At 39.0% G+C, this 19,395-nt stretch overlaps 1 long non-coding RNA gene across 2 annotated transcripts in view; it reads right to left on the reverse strand.

Moving 5' to 3' along the window:
• Positions 1-10,617: 10,617 nt before the first annotated feature.
• Positions 10,618-19,395, reverse strand: part of LOC139896963 (uncharacterized) — a 28,680-nt gene continuing 19,902 nt past the window's right edge. The window contains exons 2-4 of one of the 2 annotated variants that reach the window (XR_011776399.1): positions 11,254-11,396; positions 10,800-10,915; positions 10,618-10,725 (exon numbers count right to left, since the gene is read on the reverse strand). This is a non-coding gene — a long non-coding RNA (uncharacterized lncRNA). Of the gene's footprint in view, positions 10,726-10,799; positions 11,397-19,395 lie in introns of both variants that reach the window. The other variant, XR_011776398.1, reaches the window with a different exon arrangement.

The raw sequence follows: 19,395 nt of genomic DNA on the forward strand, positions 1-19,395 counted from the left end.
GTGACTGTCCCAATCAGCGGGTTGCCACTGTTTGGAAGGATGTGACCGTACCTAATTATGATACGGATGGTGAAGGTGAAGATAATAGTCACTTACACGATGAAGAGATCGAAGTAGGTTACCCGGATCGAGACGAATCACTACTTATAAGAAGGGCACTTAGCGCAGCACAAGGTAACCCGACAAATGAACCCAATCTTTTTCTAAGTCGGTCTGAGTTAATGGCAGTAACAAAACATAAATCAGTGGGGTTTGCTCTAATGTTCAAAGAGTCTAACGAGGAAGTAACAGAGTTACCTCTTGAAGTGAGACCATTGTTGACGAAATTTGAGGGTGTGTTGCCTCGTCCTACATTGGATCACAATGCTAGTGATGGACGTGTACCTGCTGATCAAATTAAAGAATCACGTCAACAGGTGAATGTTCGCGTCATTAGGCAGAACCAACGGATGGTTTATGAAATTGGTAATTTGATTTGGATACATTTGCGGAACGAGTGTTTTCCTCGTGGCCGTTTTGGTAAATTGCAACCTCGGGCAGATGGACCATTTCGTATGTTGGAGTGCATAGATGATAATGCTTACAAGGACGATCTTCCGGGTCCTTACAATGTCTTAGCAACTTTTAATGTGGCGGACTTATCTCCATACTTTGGCGAGAATGATGACATAGACTCGAGGTCGAGTCTTTCCGAAGAAAGGGAGGATGATGCAGATATAGAGGGAAACTTGTTTGGAACGATTATGGGATTGAGCCGGATGGACCCAACTAAGGCGACTTGGGCCGATATTTTTTATGGTGCTGGGCTTGGAGTAAAGAGTGGGCTTGGAGTACATAGTAAATGGAAGTTAGACCATGGATGATTACTTGGTCCCGAAGAATAGCAAGAGAGATGTCATATTTTAAAGTTGGATTAGATATAGTTTGTTTAATATTTGATATTATCTCTTTATTTATCCCTATCCCTATGTCGGTTATTGTGGTTTTAAAAGGCCACGAGTTGTTTTTTTTGTTTAGTTAGTTGAGTTTTGATATTTTGTTAAACGTGAATAAACAAACCGGCGTGTTTGATTATTTTCTCTCCATTGTTATCGTGTGATTCTTGTTTGGCTAACGTTGGGACATTACAACCGCTACCGATGACATCATTACCGATATGTTCTTGGTTAATTCCTTGCCAGCTCGTGTGCTATTTGATTCTGGAGCGAATCGATCTTTTATGTCCTTAGGCTTCTGTGATAAGTTGAAGTTGCCTGTTGGGATGTTAGATGAGCCTTTGGGAATAGAAGTAGCTGATGGTAAAATGGTTCCATGCACATCATCTGTGTCTGGAATTACCATCGAAATCGACGGCCATTCTTTCCCTTTAACCTATTTGTTGATGCCTATACCTAGCTTTGATGTAGTCATAGGCATGATTTGGTTAAGAGCTAATAGGGCTAATATTAAGTGTGATAAGAATATGATTTCTTTCCGTCTCGCCAATGGATCTCGAGTGATAGCTAGGGGAGAGCGCAGTGGATTTAACTTCTCTATGGTTTCCCTAATGAAAGCCCAGAAGGCGATATCGAAAGGGTGTGATTCGTTCTTAGCTTATGTGATTGATGTTAAGAAAGAAAAGAAGCAGGTGACCGATATTCCCGTTGTGTCAGAATTTCCAGAAGTGTTTCCAGATGATTTACCAGGGTTACCTCCAGTACGTGAAGTAGAGTATAAAATCGATTTGGTTCCGGGTGCTACACCAGTTACAAAAGCTCCTTACAGATTAGCTCCATCAGAAGTCTGAGAAATGATGTCTCAGATTCAGGAATTGTTAGATAAGGGGTTTATTCGACCAAGTTCTTCCCCATGGGGTGCTCCTGTGTTGTTTGTGAAAAAGAAAGATGGGTCGCTTCGTATGTGTATAGATTACCGTGATTTGAATAAGAGAACAATAAAGAATAAGTATCCCTTACCGAGAATAGATGATTTATTTGATCAGTTACAGGGTGCTTCCTACTTTTCAAAGATTTATTTACGTTCAGGGTATCATTAGGTACGTGTTGCAGAGAGTGATATACCGAAAACAACGTTTAGAACTAGGTATGGTCATTATGAATTTTTAGTTATGCCATTTGGATTAACAAACACGCCAGCAGTGTTTATGGATCTCATGAACAGGGTATGTCGTCAGTATCTTGATAAGTTTGTGATTGTCTTCATAGATGATATCTTGATATATTCGAAAACCAAGAAAGATCATGCTACGCATCTGAGGTTGGTGTTAGAGCTTCTGAAACAGGAACACTTGTACGCTAAGTTCTCCAAGTGTGAATTTTGGTTACGGGAAGTACAGTTTATGGGTCATGTGATTTGTGAACAGGGTATCAAAGTGGATCAGTCTAAAATAGAAGCTGTATTGAATTGGAACTCTCCGAAAACACCGACAGAAATCAAGAGTTTTCTGGGTTTAGCAGGTTATTACCGCAGATTTATTAAAGACTTTTCCAAAATAGCAGGCCGATTAAATAAGTTAACCAGAAAAGATGTAGCCTTTCGATGGACTGATGAACAAGAAGAGGCTTTTCAGACTCTCAAACGGTTGTTATGTCAAGGGTCAATTTTAGCTTTACCAGAGGGAACAGAAGACTTTGTAGTTTACTGCGATGCGTCACACGCAGGTCTAGGTTGTATTTTGATGCAAAGAAATAAAGTTATAGCGTATGCTTCACGAAAATTGAAGAATCATGAACGAAACTACCCTACTCACGATTTAGAGGTAACAGCAGTTGTGTTTGCTTTGAAGCTTTGGAGACATTATTTGTATGGTACACATTGTGAAATCTATACAGATCATAAGAGTCTTCAATATATCTTTTCGCAGAAAGAATTAAATATGCTTCAACGTCGATGTTTAAAATTGATTAAAGACTGCGATTGTGAGATTAAGTACCATCCGGGTAAAGCAAATGTGGTCGCAGATGCTCTGAGTCGCAAGAAAACCATCGAAAATATTAGATTTATGAGAATTGAAATAGTTTCAGACTTGATTGATCGATTGAAAACCGTTCAGTTAGTAGCTTTGAATGACGAAAACCTAAAGACTTAACAAATGACTAAAAGAAAATTTGACCTATGCAATGATTCTAGAGGATTAAAGACTTATAAAGATCGAATTTGGGTGCCTATGCTTGGAGATTTGAGGGATTTAATCCTTACTGAAGCGCATAAATCGAGATTATCAGTGCATCCAGGTAGTACAAAGATGTATAGAGACTTGAAAACATTGTATTGGTGGCCGACAATGAAGACAAATGTTGCGAATTTTGTCGAAAAATGTCATATTTGTGCGCAAGTTAAGGCAGAACATCAGAAACCGTATAGATCTCTAAGACAGTTAGAAATTCCTCAGTGGAAATGGGATCATATAACGATGGATTTTGTAACCAAGTTACCCCTAACCCAGAAAGGACATGACATGATCTGGGTGATTGTGGATCGTTTAACAAAGAGTGCTCACTTTTTAGCTACTCGTGAAACAGCTTCGTTAAGTGATTTGGCAGAATTGTACTTGAAAGAGATCGTTAGTCGACATGGTATACCGTTGTCAATAGTTTCCTATAGAGATACTAGGTTTGTATCGAACTTCTGGAACAGTTTACAACAGAATTTGGGTACACGTGTGAATCTAAGTACAGCATATCATCCACAAACAGACGGTCAGAGTGAACAAACGATTCAGACGTTAGAAGACATGTTGAGAGCGTGTGTCTTAGAATATGGTGGTTCTTGGGATTCGCATCTTCCACTGATAGAGTTTGCTTACAACAATTCGTATCATTCGAGTATTGGAATGCCGCCATATGAAATGTTGTATGGCCGTAAGTGTAGAACTCCGACATGTTGGTTAGAAGCAGGTGAGAAACAATTTGCAGGTCCCGAAATTGTTCAGATAACCGCAGAAAAGGTCGAAATTGCACGTGAAAAGTTAAAAGCAGCTAGAGATAGACAAAAGATATATGCTGATCCGCGCAGATGTCTGGTGATATTTAATGTAGGTGATCGTGTATATTCGAAAGTTTCGCCGTGGAAAGGGGTGATCAGATTTGGTAAGCGTGGTAAACTAGCACCGAGGTTTATTGGACCATTTTCGATCAAAGAAATTTTGAATGATCAAACGGTAGTTTTAGATCTTCCTTCAGAGTTAGCAGGAATTCACAACACGTTCAATATGTGCTATTTGAGAAAGTGCAAAGTAGATGATGAAAGCTTGATTCTTCCGCTGAAGGATTTGAAAGTGGATTTAACTAAGAAGTTAGTAGAAGAACCTATTCAAATAGTAGACAGGAAGGTCATAAGGCTAAGAAAGAAACAGATTCCTATGGTGTTAGTGGAATGGCGGCACAGTTTAGGTTCTAACTTGAAGTGGGAAACCGAGGAGTTAATGATGACGTGCTATCCCCAGTTGTTTGACCTTGAACAGATTCCGAGGACGGAATCTTCTTAAGGGGGGTAGATTTGTAACATCCTCAATCGGGCTTAGTTGTAAGATTACTATTTTGCCCTTAAGTTAGTATTGTGTTACTATATGCTTTTATTTTTATTTAAAATTTATTATTATCTAATGATGTGGTTAGGACCAGTTTGTGACAAGGGTCACAACATAGGTTTGTTTATTTAATTAGGACTCCGTTTGGGTTGCCAAATGACGTACGAAAGATATCAGATAATTGATAAATACCCGTGTGTTGCACAGTGTAGGATTTAACCCACTTTAAGTGACTAGTGCTTCCATTTTCTTCTTTTGGTTTTCAGAAATTTCTCACTCACAAACATGCCCATACTTCATCTTCTCCAACTACCAAAATCCTAAATTCTAATCCTTGTTCTTGAGCTCAAATCTTTTACATTATCTTGTTTCTTTCGATTTACTGAGTCTATCAAGGTAAGATTTGTAGCATTTCATGCTTTAATCTTTGAGAAAATTGAGTTTTTGTGTTAGTTTTTACAAAGTGAGTAATTTGGGTCAAGATGGTTAGATTTGATGTTGTTTGAGTCCAAATCTTGTGGGTTTATGTTCCTACATGTTTAGTGTCTTCGATTTGGTAAGTTTTGAGGTTAAAAACGAGCTCTAGATCGAGAATTGGTGAGTTTGGTGAGAAACTCGTCACTTTGATAGCTGCTGCTGCAGATGAACTACCATCGGCCGATGGTCTCTGACCACCGACCGATGTTCTCTGACCACCGACCGATGGTGTGTGACGATCGGTCGATGGACTAGACTATCGACCGATGGTGGAAGTCCTTCGACCAACGGTTGTAATTTTAACGATCGGCCGATGGTGTAGTGACGATCGGCCGGTCGTCTCTGACGATCGACCGATGGTCTATGCAGTGAAATATTTTACCAAGTGTTGATTTTTAGCCGTTATGCTGCCCTTTTGTATTTTGATGTTTATGATGTAAATTTTGAAAGTGCACAAAAAATTTTAGCGGACACTTTTTCTGACAAAAATTTCTGTATTGTGTTATTTGATGTTATCGGACAGTAACTAACTTGATTTGCCTTATGTTCAGGTGAAAAAGATAAGGAAGCCGCTCAGTAGTAGATTATCTGAGCTGGTTGCTGGTATTTGGTGAGTGGGACTAACTGGAGAATATAGTATATAGAAGCATGTTATATTATGATTGCCATGCTTGTTAGATATACTTATTGTTGTGGTTAGTTAGTACTTGTGATGACTCTATGTTAGTTGATGCTTGTCTGCTGGAGCCCAGTGTGTCCCTATTGTGCGGTAGCCTCGGTAGGAGAGATCAACCTGCGGGTTGGGTTCCTCTGTGGTAGCCTAGACAACCGTGGTGTATATATATGTGAATGACGTGTTCGTCGCGTGTGGATTATGTATATACATACGGTGGTGGAGGAACTTCTGGTAAGCCCCAGTCCGATCAGCTGGTGGTTAATGGTTTGACCGAGGCGCCAGAGTCTCTGTAGACGGCACTTGGGTGATGTTTGTGTGTTAGACTATTGTGACATGATTAGTATAACACTTATGTATGCTATGGCCTATAGTTAGTCGTACTCACTTAGCTTCGTGCTAATTCCCCTCCATCTCCTCCCTGCAGGTTGATAGCTTTTGTAGATAGTGCTTTTTGGGGAGAAGACGGGCATGGCGATGTTATGTTTGACAGGGTTAACTCTGATGTGTTCTTTTAGAATATGAACCGTGTATTTTTGAAAACATAATGTATTTACGTCTTTTCCTGTTAATATGTAATTTGTTTTAATGACACGTGACATCGGTTTGTACAAATGTTGATATCGTATTTAATTAATATTATGCTTCCGCCACGTATAAAAAAAAAATTTAGCGGTGTCACACCACCCATCGTCATTTTGTTGATTAGGAGTAGGATGAAGGGGATTGTGTGATATGTGGGGGTGTAGGGTACGCTGTGGGGGAGTAGGAGGGGCATGTTGGCGACGACGGCTAGTGGTAGCCGGAGTGAACGGCGACGATGGGAAGGAAAGGATTGGGGGAGAGCATTTTAGGGTTTCTTTTAATTACTGCCCCAAGATCCTTATGATCTCATGGAATTGCTCCATTATTGGTCTTGTATCAACAATCTTATAATTGTTAAAATTACTATCAAGAAATTTCTTGCTAGAGGCATCCTCGGTCATGTATTTTCCCTCTAACTTATCCCATAATTCCTTTGCCGATTCAACATTTGTATATACATCAAATAAAACATCGGACATACCGTTCAAAACGTGTCCACGACACATCAAGTCATCATTGTCCCATTTGCTCCTAAGCCGAGCGTTTTTCCAAGGTCTCTTCTTCCATCTCAGCGGGCCTTGCGGTTTATAGAACATAAACCACCTTCAAAGTGGTCAACAACAACTGCATTTTCTGTTGCCATCTTCTAAAATATATAACCTCAAACTTCTCCAACTTTGCAAACCTTGAAGTCATCTATTTCACCGATTCATTGGCCATGATTCTAAATACTCTATTAATTTGTAAGAAATGTGGATTGGTGAGTTGAGAATTTGGAACCGAATTGATACCAGAATCGTGTAAACACTTTCTTGATAGAATATTTCGACCCACTTGGTCACGAGTTGCACGAAATCACTATTAGGATAAGACTAATATGAACAATCTTCTTGACCAAAATAGAATTGTTCCTTGCAATTGTAGAAATATAATTTGGAAGTTTGAGTGTTGAAAGTGAGTAAGAAATGCCAAATTTCTGGAACCCTTCTTCAATGAATGAAGAATTCCATTTATAAGAAGTCAAAAGGTGCAATGAAATGTTGCAACTTTTCATAAATGACCATAGTGAAATGGTACATCACTTGAGAACCGACACCCTTTAAATGGTGTCTAAATATGATAAATATCATGTATAACCCGCCCCTTAAGGACTAGCAATCATTGTGCAATGTTTTGAACAAATATACATTTTTGGGTAAAAATTGTACCTGTTCACGTTTTCATGCCTTACTGCGCGTCACACAGGTATATGGTGCGGCGCGCCATACAACTGAGAACAATGCTCAATTTTCATGATTGCTTCGACATTACTTTTGTGGCTTACTGCGGGGCGCGCAAATGGGTTATGTTGAGTTCTGATCAAAACTCAAAGCTTCGACGTCCAAACTCAGTTATTTTGCACGGCGCGCACCATTTTGGCGTGGCGCGCCAATGTGCTGAGTTTTTGGTCTTATCAAATTATGCACTATTTAGCTTAACCAAGTTCAATTCCTTATTAATTGATCTTTCTAACTCTTTATGAACGTGTACTCCACACTTCACCAGCTTCGTGTAGAGTATCGAAATATCACTTCCACTTTCAACCAAGTAAATCCAATACACTAAAATAATGATATGTCGGATCATACTAAAATCACCAACAAAAATCTTTTCAAGGAGGGTGGAATGTCATGCGTCATTTAGTATCCATGTGTTATGCACGTGAGTTGGTCTTAGGTGGGAAAATTAATTATTTACGCTATAAACATCAAGGAACAGTAATCAAAGTTAACTTCAGTTTCAATTTCAAAGCTCGATTCTTTTTCTAAAGCTTTCAGGTTGACTGCGTGAGCTTCCCTGATTAATTTGAATTCAAGAAGTTCATAACAACTACCTTTTACCACGTTGACTTCTTTTTACCTGGTAATAAAAACTTATTACTTGCTGTTAAATTCAAATCTACAGGTAATTAACATTTTTTTTGCAATAAAAAGTTGCAAGATATACGAAGTCGGTTACCCAAAACAGAAACTTGGCCAGAGTTGTTTACTTTAAAAACAATTAACCCTTTCTAATATATACATGTAGGCATTCTAATTGAACTATACGAGAGTGAATGCCTTAAGTAGGCGGAACTTCAAGATAAAAAATGGCTAGAGCTTTTGAATCTATGCAGACATTGAGAAAATTTAAACGTTTGATAAGCTTATCAGGTTATCTTTTCTGCATAGATTCAAAAGAAGCAATGGTTTTTTTTCTCACAATTTCTGCATAGATTCAGAAGAAGAATTTAAAGATTCTAATGATTTCTTCCATTTCTGATCCAGACCGATCCGAAAAGATAATAACTTCATCAGCGTAATGCAATTATGCAAATGAGATATAATTGAAATCTTGAATCTCCAATCTGAATCCCTTTAAACGAGCTTGAATCAGTCGCCTCTTTAAACAATAGATGGAGAACTTCCATAATGATCATGAAGAGAAATGGGCTTACAGGATCGTCTTGACATAAGCCTCTTTTGATCGAAAACTCCAAAGTAGGATTACCAATTTACAAAAATTTGATTAACTTCAACTTCTCATAAAATGAAAGGCTGTTAGGACTACTATGAGAGTCTGAATGGCAAAATAACTCTTAGCACACTAAAAGAGTAACAGCAAAATGCAAATATTGTACCCTCTACAGTCTACACTAGATTTGGAATTTTGGGTCCCTTGTTGAAGTCAAGTTTGGGGTTGTTTTAACTGTGTGATACCTCCACTTGCGCTACAAAAAACTACTACGCTAGTTTTAGATGCATCATGTATTGGCATAAGAGTTCAAATCTTTAGTATAAAGCTTGAGGGTAGGTCATTGATAAAGTCCAAATCCGAAGATTCAAGTTTCATCTCGTAACATATGTTTTAGCAAATTGAATACGAGTATCGAATGCATTCACTCATTTTCCTTTTTTAATTTGAAATGCCATTCGAACTTCAAACTTGACCATCACAAGATAGCCATAGCCTAGTGATTGAGGTTCAGACAACCTTGCAGACGTCTCAGATTCATATTTGAGGTGACTAGAGAAAGGTTTGGAAACGGTCAAAGAATAATCTGGTTATGATGAGGAGCACATCAAAGTCAGAACGCTTGCCCTACCGGGTAATGAGAACAGAGAAAACTCCTAAAAATACTTAACATATCAAAATTCAAATATGTGTAGTTTTAAATCCTTCACAGAATACAAATTCATCAAATTATACATGTAAAACCTAAAAATAGTTACTTTCAAGATAAAATATTATGAAAAGTTAACCTGAGCTGTGAAAAGTTTTATGTGGAGGACGTTTCTGAAATAAAACAAATTAGATCTCATATTTAGAGGATTTGCACTGGACTGGCACAATAATAGTAAATGGCCAAAACTGGGACGATGTGAACAAACTCACAATATGCATACTGTACTGTGAGTTTTGTATTACTAAAGTGTTTGTATTCAAATTTCATCTGCTTTTAGCATTAAAGTCATAATGTAACCCTTTACACACATTTGACTAATTGATTTGCGGCTCTTTGAGGGCCTATGTTAGAAATTGTATTCCTAAGCACCAATAACAAGAACAAGCAGTATGTGCAAAAGCAGAAGGTAATTGTGCTGAAGGTGCACATAAAAGCATCACAAAAAATCTAAACATGTACTCCACAAAATGGTGCATATAATAGCACAACACTGTACCTAGCATCACAAAAATCTTAGGCTTTATAAAGAAGTTTTGGGCGTTCAATAATTAATTGTGCTGAAGGTGATGCACGTGGAAATGGAAGACGAATTATATCTCTAAAAATCTTCAGTTCTTCGTCAACAGAAACATCGTCATCAAGCTCAATTCGTGCTACCTTTAGTACAGGCGACTTACCCATTATCAGTTTCACAAACTCCATCTCAGACGTATTATTACTAAAACGTACTATCTCGATACTCTTAAGATGATCTAAGGTCAAACTAAAATCGTCTCGGAGATCATCAAACTTGATGGAACTTTCCTTAATCGGCAACTTCTCATTATCATACATCTAATTTAGAAAACATGGTTAAATATCATTAAACTGTACTTAAAGAATCATTATTATAAGAACAATCCAAATATATACCAGAAAGAAAAGTTCCTCGAGATTTGGGGAGCTCCTGATAATGCAAAGGACAGATGATATGATATCTTGTTCCCTTAGGCACACATCCAAACTAACATCTTTAAGGTGAAGTGAAGTAGGAAGCTTATTTGGCATACCACCTACAGCCAAGTACTTTAAGGGGAAAAAAAACAATTCAATGGTAAGCAATCACAAGTATCTTGTACAAGATGTATACAATCGTTTAACCAAAATCACCTTCATGTAATACTTTGAGATATCTAAAGTATGAATTAAAGGCACACACAGGAAAAGTTGTACAAACTTAAAGGAGTTTTCTTCTACATATTCTTCTTCATATCTTCCCTGCATTAGTAAAATTACATTTAGAATGGTATCTTCAAGTGAAGGAGTTTCATAAAAGGTTATATGCACATTACCAAAATGACTTCCTCAAGTAATGGGCAACTCGAGAGGAAATGTTGAAGGTCTTCACCGGAAACCTGAACATAATCAAAGTCAATCTTCCTCAACTTATTAAATCCATTAAATGTCACTGGAGGTTCAAAAACACAACTCATTAGCTCTAAAGAGTCTAATTCTTGTATCAAAAAGAACGATGCGGGTAGTTTGTAGAAGGTGTATGAAGTATTAATGATCAAATCTTTCACATTAATTCTCCTTGAAAGAGAAAGTATGATCTGGTCAAACTCGGTTGTTATGCCCAAATTGTAGATATCAAGCTCAAACTTTAGTGTCGCAGGACCACGGTGTATTAACAAAACATGGAAGATCGCATTGACAAGCTTATAATTCAAACAATTTCCGCCATCAGGTATCGCTTGAACAAGATTGTAATCAAATATAAGTTTGGGCATAGTCGTCCAGCAATACCTCCATTTCATTGACAAAATGCTCGTTCTCAATGCATCTCGTATTGGCATAAGAGTTAAGATAGTTTCAATTATGTCTTGAGGAAGGGAACTGATTATATCCGAACTTATGCATTGAGGTTCCATCATATGCACTCAACAAGTCTGCAATATATAACGTAAATCAATAAAATCAAAGGTGTTAACAAGTGCATTTAGTAATATAAGAGTGAATGTATTATCTAGAACTCCATAAGAGAGGTGATGTATCACGTATCATGTATCATGTAAGTGCATTTAGTAATATAAGAGTGAACGTGGTATCTAGAACTCCAAAATGATGTAAATGTACCATGTACGATGTATATGTATATGTTATCTGTATTATGTATATTATGTATATGTATTTTGTTGAAATAGAAAAAGAAAAAATTCATTAAAACATGAACCTAATTGTTTAATAACTAAACTTTTAAAACTCGCATTTACAGAAATAGCAAGTCCTGGTTTGTTACACAAAAGGAGCAGATGTAATTAGGAATTCAAAACAAATAATTATCCTTAATAAAGGGGTTTTGAGTTGAATTTAATTAAATCTAAGTAAAGCGCAAATAAGTAAACACGAATTCAATTGAGACAAAGGTATCCATTTAGAATCAATTCCTCTGACTAGGATTGCTTTATTAAACTCATTATAATAATTGTAAATGTAATGACACTGTAATCATTTATCGACTCTCACAGTTTCTTAACAAGTAATTAACCTACAATCTGTCAGTTTAGTTTCCTAGATACAAGTTAATTCACAACAATAATTGTAACATCCCGCCTTTTTCCATTTACTTTTCCGTTATACTAATATAAAGTCCGTTATATGTTTATAACATCTCCCGTTGATACGCGTTTTAAATTATCTCGTTTAGGTAATTCCCGCACCCGAACGAAAGTTGAGGGACTAAACTTGACAAGGGATCAAACCCTTGACTAGGTCAAAGGGTCAAACCCCTTTCACCCATTCATTTCCACCTCCATCTCTCTCTCTTTCTCTCTAGCAAGAACACACACACCCAAAACCAAATTCATTCAATCATCATCTAAATTCGATCTAGGAGGCTTACAACAAAATAAACTACATATTTGTGATCCTCTCTTCATCCTCTTCATTTTGGTACCAACTTCATCTCATTTGGGTAACTTTCTAAAATCACTAGATTTTGTGTTCTTGATGTTTTTAACTTATAAAAGTGTTAATTAGTGTCTATGGCTCAAGTCTAACACGAATATATGATTTATATGCTCGATCTCGTTGTTTTAGTGTAACTAGCACGAACTTGAATTTTGGTGTGTTGTTCTTGAATTTTGGATGATCATATGTTGTTAGATGTTAAAAGTTGATGTTTTAATTGTGTTACTAGCATCACTAGCTTCAATTTGATGTGTAGGTTGCCTTAGAAAACTTCATGAACTTGATTAGTGATTTTGGTGAATTTGGGTTAGGGTTTGATGAACTTGAAATGGACTTTTGATGCATTGAATGCCATGGATTATTATTGGTAAGTGTTTAGTTGGATTGTATGCTTGATTACCTTCGAAACGGCATATCATTCATGTAAATTGGTTGCCCGAATCATTGAATTGCATTTATGAACTTGTATGCGGTTAATGTTAAGCATTAGATGCGGTTTTGGTTGTTGTAATAGGTAGATTGATTGATGAAATGTGTTTAGTTGTTTTCCTCGTCAAATTACCTTCCCAACGGTATAAGATATTTGTCTTGATTGTTTGCGGATCATAAATGGTGATTGTTTGAAGTTAGGTTCGTGCATAAAACTTAAAAACTGCCAGAATTATCTGCACAGGTACCCGCGCGGCGCGCCATATACCCGCGCGGCGCGCCGATTGGGTCTGTCCAACTTGGTCAATTTTCGAATAATGTTTGCTATGCTACGCACCTCCGATTCACATGTAACTTGTCCTAGCATGCTCATACATGATTAAAAACCTCAGAAAAATAGTTCGGGACACGACCCGAACGTGTTGACTTTTTCGTTGACTTTGACCGACCAAAGTTTGACTTTTTGTCAAACTTAACCAAATGATTTTTGCAACCTTCCTAACTTGTTTATATACTTGTATCTTGCATGAAACTTGACAATTTGATTTCACATGCTAAATAATCGAGTCGTAACGAGCCATAGGACTAATTGAACATCTTTGACCTATCGTGTTTATCGTTATTAATACAACCTGTTTGTTTAGATCAAGACTAGCATTGTTCTTTGCACACGTTACTTGTCGAAGTACTTTTTGGTTCGTGCATACAAGGTGAGATCATAGTCCCACTTTTACTCTTTTAAACTTACTTTTGGGATGAGAAAACATAAACGATTCTTTTGAACTAAGTGAACACAAGAACGGGAAAACAAACATTCTACATACGAGTTTAGAACGAAAATCCTCAATCCGATTATCATTAGTTACATCAGATGGTGTAAGCGAGAACTTATGTTATATGGCCATATGGGTTTGACAAACCCTCATTCAAACGGTTCGCTACCGTTTACGAATGAAATATATTTTCGGGGACAGTGTTGTTCTAGCACTAATTGATGGGGTATTCAACGGACGGAACGTTAAGCTTTGATAATTGGGTGCTCGTGAATATTAACTTTTAGAATGTACTATGGCTTTATCGATGTTGCAAATCTTGTGGTTCAACTTACTATTACTCATTTACTTATTTAAACCTATGATTTCACCAACGTTTTCGTTGACAGTTTCTCTATGTTTTTCTCAGGTCCTTGAACTTAGGTGATACATGCTTCCGCTCATACTATTTGATACTTGCATTGGATGTCGAGTATACTTGCATACGTGGAGCGTCTTTTTGACTACTTTTAATCGTGTCGCATGTGTTTCATACAAACTTTAAACATTGTTATGTACTTGTTATGGAAACTACTTTTGTAAACTTTGAAACACCCTTATTTATGAAATGAATGCGACATACTTTTCGGTCAAACTTTGTTATAAAGACTTACGACCATGTAATGGGACCATACGTAGATGACGCCGTCATTTGACGATTTGTCGGGGTCGCTACAAGTGGTATCAGAGCTTTGGTTGTAGGGATTTAGAGTTCATTGGTGTCAACCCCGAGTCTTAGGGTACATTGGTGAGTCTAGACTACAACCGGCATATAGACTTGACGTAGGAATTACTTGACTATTTGTGCATTTATACTCGAACTCTCTTACTCATATCTACTCTTATCCTATCTAAATCTTGCGTTGTATAATTTAATTGACACGCCACCTTGACTATATGATGTAATGTCGAATGCACATATGAATTAGGGTAATATAATTCCCGGAAATTATATTACGGTGACTCATATGAACATACCGACATTATGACATAAAGAATTTAAGGCGGGTCAAGGATAATTTTCTCTCTATCTTTATCCCATATCACGGTTAGTATCATTTAGAATACTAACCAACGGTATTCTTTTGTTTTGAAGGAACAATGGCTCCTCGTCGTGTACGCCGCAATGAAACTCCCGAACAAGCTCTCGAACGGATGATAGCTACCGCCGTAGATGCGGCCATGGCCGGTCACTCTTCCAACAACAATAACAATAACAACAACCACAACAACAACAACAACAACAACAATGGGGCCGGTAACTCAAACGAGGGATGCTCCTACAAAGCTTTCATGGGGTGCAAACCTCACACTTATGATGGAACCGGTGGACCGGTTGTGCTTACTCGTTGGTTTGAACAAACCGAGGCCGTCTTTAGCATAAGCGGTTGTCGGGATCAAGACAAGGTCAAATACTCCACCCACACGTTCTCCGGTGTTGCTCTCACTTGGTGGAACACCTATGTTCAATCGGTGGGTACCGATGAAGCTCATGCCCTCTCTTGGACCGATTTGAAGGAAAAGATGATTGTCGAATATTTTCCGCGCGAAGAAACCCGAAAGCTTGAAGAAGAACTAAGAGCTTTGAAAGCGGTCGGAAACGATCTTAAAGCTTATAATCAACGCTTCGCCGAACTATCCTTGATGTGTCCTAATCTTGTTAACCCCGAATCTCAAAGGATTGAGCTCTACATGCTCGGTCTTCCAAAAAGCATCAAACAAGGGGTGATGTCATCTAAACCCACTACTCATCAAGCCGCTATGAACATGGCTCGCCAACTAATTGAAACGGTTGACGAAATCGTAGCGCCGGCTCCTAAGGTCGAGGACAAGTCGGGTGGCAACAAAAGGAAATGGGAAGCCACTCCATCAACCAACTACAACAACAACACCTTCACCAAAAAGCCCTTCAACAACGACGGCAAGAAGGGTTATGTCGGAAACTTACCTTTGTGCAACAAGTGCCACAAACATCATTACGGCGAATGTAACAAGCTAATTTGTCACCGTTGCCAAGGAGTTGGTCATAGGGCCAACAATTGCACAAGCACCGCCCCCGTCGCTCGAAAGGGGCCCAATTCTCCAAGGACGGTCACTTGTTATGAATGTGGCCAAACGGGCCATTATAAGAACGAATGCCCGAAAAAGAAAGCCAACCCCAACAACCGAGGCCGAGCCTTTAACATCAACACCGAGGAAGCCCGAGATAACAATGAACTAGTCACGGGTACGTTTCTTCTCAACAACTCTTATGTTACTTGCTTATTCGATTCGGGTGCCGATAAATGTTTTGTGTCCAAGACTTTAGCTCCTACCCTTTGCACTCCACCACACCCTTTAGATACTACTTATTCCATCGAAGTGGCCGACGGAAAACTCTTAAGTGCCGACACATATTACCGGGGGTGTACTTTGAACATTTTGGGTAAGGAATTTGAAATTGACTTGATACCCATGGAACTAGGAAGCTTTGATGTAATAATCGGTATGAATTGGTTAGTCAAAACGAAATCTCACATTCTTTGTGATCTTAACGCAATCCGAATTCCTATCGAGAATGGTGAACCTTTGATCGTCTATGGCGATAAGAGTTGCACCGGACTCAACCTCGTTTCGAGTATTAAAGTTAGAAAACTACTCCGTAAGGGTTGTTTTGCGATCCTTGCTCACGTTAAGAAAGTCGAGTCCGATGAGAAGCACATCGATGATGTGCCAATTGTTAGTGAGTATTCCGATGTATTTCCCGACGAATTACCGGGTCTTCCACCTCATCGACCGGTTGAATTTCAAATCGATCTTATTCCAGGAGCCGCACCCGTAGCGCGTGCACCATATAGACTCGCTCCATCTGAAATGCAAGAATTGCAAAGTCAAATCCAAGAACTACTTGATCGTGGTTTTATCCAACCTAGCCATTCACCTTGGGGCGCTCCGATTTTGTTTGTTAAAAAGAAAGACGGATCCCTACGAATGTGCATTGATTATCGTGAACTAAATAAATTGACGGTTAAGAACCGATATCCTCTTCCTCGCATCGATGACCTCTTTGATCAACTACAAGGGTCTTGTGTATATTCGAAAATCGATCTCCGCTCGGGTTATCATCAATTAAGGGTTAAGGGGGAAGATGTCTCCAAAACCGCTTTCCGAACTCGTTATGGTAGTTATGAATTTCTTGTAATGCCATTTGGTCTCACTAATGCACCAGCGGTGTTCATGGATCTTATGAACCGCGTGTGCAAACCGTATCTTGACAAATTCGTTATCGTGTTCATAGATGATATTTTAGTCTATTCAAAAAGCGAAGAAGAACACGAGGAACACCTCCGACTTGTGCTTGAACTTTTAAGACAAGAACAACTCTATGCCAAATTCTCCAAGTGTGAATTTTGGTTAAAGGAAGTTCAGTTTCTTGGTCATGTTGTGAGTGATCAAGGTATTAAAGTCGATCCCACGAAAATCGAAGCCATTAGCAAATGGGAGACTCCTACTACTCCTACTCACATTCGTCAATTTTTGGGTCTCGCCGGGTACTATCGTAGATTCATCGAAAATTTCTCTTTGGTTGCACGTCCTCTAACCGCATTGACTCACAAGGGAAAGAAATTCATTTGGGCGACCGAACATGAATCCGCATTCCAAATCTTGAAAACGAAGCTAACCACCGCTCCTATCTTGTCACTTCCCGAAGGCAATGATGACTTTGTTGTATATTGCGATGCCTCAAAACATGGTTTTGGGTGTGTATTGATGCAACGAACGAAAGTCATTGCTTATGCTTCTCGACAACTCAAAATTCATGAACGAAACTATACGACACATGATCTCGAACTCGGAGCCGTTGTCTTTGCACTTAAAATGTGGAGACACTATCTTTATGGAACCAAGAGTACTATCTTCACCGATCACAAAAGCCTTCAACACATTTTCGATCAAAAGCAACTAAACATGAGACAACGAAGGTGGATTGAAACCTTAAACGATTACGATTGCGAGCTTCGTTACCATCCTGGGAAGGCAAATGTAGTAGCCGATGCCTTAAGTCGAAAAGAAAGAGCGGTGCCTCTTCGTGTCCGAGCCTTAAACATCACCATCCACACAAACCTTAATAGCCAAATTCGGGTAGCCCAAGATGAGGCTCTCAAGGATGAAAACATCTCTCTCGAACACTTGAACGTCCTCACCTCTCGATTCGAAGTTAAAGAAACTGGACTCCGATATTTCGCCGGAAGAATTTGGGTGCCTAATTATGGGGATCTACGAAGCCTTATTTTAGATGAAGCCCATAAGTCACGATACTCGATTCACCCCGGTGCCAATAAGATGTACCACGATCTTAAACAACTATATTGGTGGCCGAACATCAAAAGGGACGTAGCTACGTATGTTTCCAAGTGTTTGACATGTTCCAAAGTCAAAGCCGAACACCAAAGACCGTCCGGACTACTTCAACAACCCGAGATCCCGCAATGGAAGTGGGAAAGGATAACGATGGATTTTATCACCAAGCTACCAAAAACGACGGGCGGTTTTGATACCATTTGGGTTATTGTTGACCGTCTCACCAAATCCGCACACTTCCTTGCCATGAAAGAAACGGACAAAATGGAGAAACTTGCACAACTTTACATTAAGGAGATCGTAGCCCGACACGGTGTACCATTATCGATTATCTCCGACCGAGATGGCCGTTTCGTTTCTAGATTTTGGCGTACATTGCAAGAAGCGTTGGGAACGCGTTTAGACATGAGCACCGCATATCATCCTCAAACCGATGGACAAAGTGAACGTACAATTCAAACCTTAGAGGACATGTTACGAGCTTGCGTGGTTGATTTCGGAAAAGCTTGGGACAAGCACTTACCTCTCGCCGAGTTCTCTTACAACAATAGTTATCACGCGAGTATTAAAGCCGCACCTTTTGAAGCGCTATATGGCCGCAAATGTCGTTCACCTCTTTGTTGGGCCGAGGTAGGCGACGTGCAAATCACCGGACCCGAACTCATTCACGAAACCACCGAGAAAATCGTTCAAATCCGAGATAGGCTTAGGACGGCCCGAAGTCGTCAAAAGAGCTATACCGACAAACGACGCAACGATCTTGAATTTCAAATCGGTGACCGAGTAATGTTAAAAGTCGCACCTTGGAAGGGTGTAATCCGTTTTGGGAAACGCGGGAAGCTAAATCCGCGGTATATTGGTCCTTTCGAAATCTTGGAGCGTATTGGAACCGTTGCTTATCGTTTAGATCTTCCGCCTCAATTGAGCTCCGTTCATCCTACTTTCCATGTATCCAACTTGAAAAAGTGTCTTGCCGAACCCGATATCGTCATTCCTCTCGAGGAGCTTACCATTGATGACAAACTTCATTTTGTGGAGGAACCGGTTGAAATTGTGAACACCTCCGTCAAGACATTGAAACAAAGCCGAATCCCGATTGTCAAGGTTCGTTGGAATGCCAAAAGAGGACCCGAGTTTACTTGGGAAAGACAAGATCAAATGCAAAGGAAGTATCCTCATCTATTCGTGAATTCGGAAACGCAGGATCTCGAGGAAGAAACAACGACTACTACGCCTACTTAAATTTCGGGACGAAATTTCTTTTAAGGAGTAGGTAATGTAACATCCCGCCTTTTTCCATTTACTTTTCCGTTATACTAATATAAAGTCCGTTATATGTTTATAACATCTCCCGTTGATACGCGTTTTAAATTATCTCGTTTAGGTAATTCCCGCA

This window comes from Rutidosis leptorrhynchoides, chromosome 3 (assembly GCF_046630445.1).
Source record: "Rutidosis leptorrhynchoides isolate AG116_Rl617_1_P2 chromosome 3, CSIRO_AGI_Rlap_v1, whole genome shotgun sequence".
NCBI classification, from domain to species: Eukaryota; Viridiplantae; Streptophyta; class Magnoliopsida; order Asterales; family Asteraceae; genus Rutidosis; species Rutidosis leptorrhynchoides.